The following is a 4612-nucleotide window of genomic DNA, read 5'->3' on the forward strand; positions in this document are numbered from 1 at the left end:
CGCAATCTACCCCTCCGTAACCTTTATAAATAACATCCTCGGGCCATACATCTTCATAATGATAATCTTTTGATTGTAAAGTATCTATAATTGTAGGTATTGAAAAACCTGTGAGTGTGAAAGTACTATCATGCTTTGGATCACATCCTATCTGTAATACTCGTCTCCCTCGCCTTGCTAAAGCTATGGATATGTTACAGCTGGTCGTTGACTTTCCGATTCCACCTTTACCATAAACAGCTACTTTCGTTTCGCAAAGCTCCAATTCATTTTGATACCTGCCGACTACTCCTCACGCTCCCCATTACTACCCTACCATAATCCAAACATACACTTCTATTAGGATAATCCCGTGGCTATTCTACTATGCTTCTCGGAGGGTGGGGAATAGAAACTCTTGATTGGTCATTGATACGTACGAATCATGGGGAGGGGGACAACCAACCACGATCGGCCATGGCTGGAGTCGATCGCGCGACGCGAGCCCCCCCACGATTCGGGAGCTCCATCCACTATCCAACGGGAGCTCCATCCACTATCCAAATGGGATTGCTATAGCCGTCGCTTCCTCCTATAATAGGAGTTGGGGTGTACGCGAATTCCATAGAAAAAAAGGGTCTTTGGTTGTCTGTGAGGCAAAAATCCCTACTTTTTCCTCGGTAGCTCAGTGGTAGAGCGGTCGGCTGTTAACCGATTGGTCGTAGGTTCGAGTCCTATCCGGGGAGATTCATACCTCTTCGGTGGAATGAAAGAGTTTCAGACGGTGGAGGTTTTGACGTCTTCTCCGGCAAGAGAACTCGATTCACGCGAGAATAAATAAGGGGGAGGTACACCCCATAATGTTATGAAAATTGATCAATATCTACATCAAGAATTCCCCGGGTCTGAGTAGGATACCCAAAACTTCCCTGTGGGATGGGTCGCTTGCCACACCCACTACAGAACGAATAAATTGACAATTTTCTTATTCTTTATACTCGTTTTGTATAACGGAAAGACTTATATAGGGAATGATCTAAAATTTTCAATCATTTTAGATCATAATGTTGTTCTATCAGTAAAAAGAAGAGATAGATCTTCCTCTTACTGATTCGACCTTTGGATACTCCTGCATTGCTAGAGACCTAGACTGAATGAAGAGTATCTAAGGTTTTTTATATCATATTGGACTTTCATGAAAAGATTGTTTCGTTGTTCTATCCAATGACGTCTCACAAAATTGGAACGGATCGAATAGATATTGATAAGTTTCAAGCAACATATTATAGATAAGGAAATCCTTGAATGGAGAGCGGTTCCGTTTCCATCTACTTCTATGAACCAGAAGCCTGAAACGAGTGAATCGCTCCTGCAAGTCTTCTATTACAATGTTTTGATACAAGTGAATGGGAACAAATGTCTGTGGATATTGCGGATGTATATGCATAAACTAAGTTTCTAATCCGGAGGGGAGTTATTGCACCGCTTGACAGATGATTCAGTCATCGATTTCGGATCATACCCACGATAGATAAAAAAATTCAGAATTTTTTTGTTTGAGAGATGTTTTTCGCGCTCCCTTCTCATACCGTAAGTGACATAAAGCCTACGCACCAGTTCTTGCTTCGCCAACAAACAACGATGTGGGGAAGGAATATTAGGATCCGGCTGGAACAGAAGCGTGGGATCCCAGACAAAGCGCCCCCCCAAGAATCGAGTCGGTTCATCGGATCGATTCCATTGTGTTTCATATTGATTGGACGAGTCGGAGATTCCCAATTCCAAAAATTGCTCACGTAACGAGAGATTATCCAATCGGTCTTCCAGTTTTTTAATATATCTTTGTCTCAACCTACCTAAAGCTCTCTCATAACCGAAAAGATATCCTTTTTTATCATACGATCTATTTTCACTATACTTAATCCTATTCAATTCGAAATCCCGTTGGGGTATTTTATTCTGACTTTGGTAAAGGAGGATTATATTATACAAATTATTGAATTCGGATAATACTCTTATCGATTCGTAAGTACCACTTCGCATGAAACTGAGGCGCCAAGCCTTGGGGGACCAGGCAATTTCACGCGATACTTCCATCGGAATTGAGTCGATTTCGAGTGACTGTTTCATTCGGAGGGTTAAGCTATTAAACACCCCTATTCTCGTAGATTTGGAGGAACAACCTGCATAGGTTATATCCGAACAGTAACTGGGTTCAGTAGAAAAAGGAAAGGAAAGACTTTGATTGGATTGATTTCTGCTTCTACAGATTTCTGAACATGGGAAATCTTTCGAGAGGTTTTCTAGAACGCCACAAGCTAGGTTAAAACCATTCTCTACAACTTTATCAAGAATAATGCAATTTTCTTTCTTTCCCATATCCGTTTCGAACGAATCGCGGGCCGCTAATCCAGCTAGTAGCCCTGGGATATGCGAAAACAGAGTGAATTCCTTAATTGTTGATTCGGTTATTGGGGGTTCCACGTACCAGTTAGACAAATAGTAAAATCGCCTCTTTGATGCATTACTACCACTAGATAGAATATTTGTGGGATAAGTATCTATCAAACTATTTTTGAGAATAGTTTCTACTATACTGTGAGAATGAATATTATATTCAGAACTAGATTCTGTTTCATTGCCTATACAAGTAACAATTGAATGTTGTCTATGTGAAGCTAATCCAATGACATCACTACATAAAACCTTTTTTCTTCTCGAAGTACCAATTAATAACGCTTCATTAGCAGAAAGGAATGAATCTCGTTTGCTATAACCCGTAGTTCCAGACCCAGTACCTTCAAGAAGAGGCGAATTAGCTTCTATTTCGAAGCCTTTGATACGTAGGAGGATTGACAATCCTTTCTGACGTTGACACCTGTTGGACCTTCGGAAATTTATCAATTGGTTTGGCCGGTTCGGAGCTATCGGAGCTGGATCCACCCTTGCTGGTACATGAGTCGAAGCAATAAGAAGAATATTCTTACGAATGCGAGAGTTACTGCGCTCATTACCAATATTACTCAGTATCAGGCAAAGCAAAAACCTGGGATTAGCTTCTAGTCTGTGATACGAACGATGAATATTCAATTCATGAATATCTTGAATCCATATTGTGCAGGGAGACACCTCTCTCGCTATTCCAAAAACGAGACCCAATCGGCGTACGCTCTCTCTCGAGATGAAACTTCCATGTACATTTCTGAGATATGATCGATTGTATAGCAACTTTCTTATTGGTAGCCTCACCAACGGAAAGTAGGAATTGGATGCTATATCCCTAATGACGGAAGATCGTCCAGTTTCTATGGGTCCTACTAACGGAGTTCCCTCAGATGGTAATAATCCTGATTGGAGTGAGATAGGTATGTCATGACATGGCATACCTAGAACGCCTCTCCGTCTCGTCGTTGCTGAAAATAGAAGATTTCTTTCGAGGGCGAAAAGAGCCCACTTCTCCGCAGGATCTAACCTACGGATCTTGTAACTCAATAGATCGTTTTGACAGAATTGAGGTAGGTATGCCAAAACATCAGATCTTTCTTGTGGAGAAGGTTCATAATCGATCCGACTACTCGAGAAATTAGAATTGGAATTCGATTTCGACTGATACTTGGAAATAGTATTATTCGTTACTAAATAGTGCGTTAATAGTTCTTTCTTACTATTAAGGATATCGGAGCTTTCCCTACAAAGTATCCACAAATCTAGTTCGTTTTTGACGAAGGAGAAAAAGAATATATTATTTATGTAATTCGAGAATCTCTTCAAATAATGGATTAGTACATCTCTCGTTTGCATTTGCCTTGTTGAAGGGGAAGAAATTCCCTTCTCTGAATAGGATCCACGCATTGGGTCTATTAAATATCCAATAGTATTGAAACGTTTCCATGAATGAAGGGAGTTAGAGCCCGAAACGGCAGATAAAAGATACTTGGATAATGCAAGAACGTATAATACTGAAAGAACGAAGTAAGATAAGATAAGCTTATTGGAAAATTGAGAAACTAACCACCTTGAATGTGACATCTTCGTTTCATTAGGAAATTCCTTGAAAAGGATAAGATCTATTTTGGATAATCTTTTATTGGTAGAATCATTCTTGAATCTCAATCTTAGGCTTTGTGATGAATAAGTTTTGGCTCTATATACACCCTCAGAAATTCTTTTAGAAATTCTAGGTAAAGGGTAATTCGGGTCATCACTTATTTTATGTACTACTTCTGGATATGTTTCTCCAATCAGATCGTAGAAATATCTCCACCAGTTAGGGGTAAAAAACCAAGGTATATACTCTCTGAATAGGCTCCATTTTTCAAAGATATTGTCTTTCCAAAAGATCAAAGATATCTTATATTCGTTCAAACCTTTCGAGAATTCATTGAAATTGATAAGATGGAATGGGCGTATAGGTTCTTTCCGAACATACGGATCTACGATTTTCGTATCTTCGTGCGAAACCTTCTTCCCAGTCAATCCTATTAGAGATCTTGATGTTACATCGTTGCGTAGTGAGAATCTTAGCGACCAGTAAAGCATTTTCAATTCTTCTGGTTCCCAGAAAGACCCAATGGATGAATCATTTTGATAGAATCGATTCTGGGTTAAAAAATTCCCCGAGTCTGATCCATCT

At 39.8% G+C, this 4612-nt stretch overlaps 1 non-coding gene across 1 annotated transcript; it reads left to right on the forward strand.

Annotated features, from left to right (window-relative positions):
• Positions 1-653: 653 nt before the first annotated feature.
• TRNAN-GUU (transfer RNA asparagine (anticodon GUU)) lies at positions 654-725 on the forward strand. Its single transcript has one exon. It is a non-coding gene; the product is annotated as a tRNA-Asn (tRNA).
• Positions 726-4612: the final 3887 nt, after the last annotated feature.

The sequence above is a fragment of the Azolla caroliniana genome, unplaced genomic scaffold (genome assembly GCF_043228905.1).
Source record: "Azolla caroliniana isolate FFs.n. ecotype wild unplaced genomic scaffold, voAzoCaro1.0.p SCAF_1345, whole genome shotgun sequence".
Taxonomy (NCBI): domain Eukaryota; kingdom Viridiplantae; phylum Streptophyta; class Polypodiopsida; order Salviniales; family Salviniaceae; genus Azolla; species Azolla caroliniana.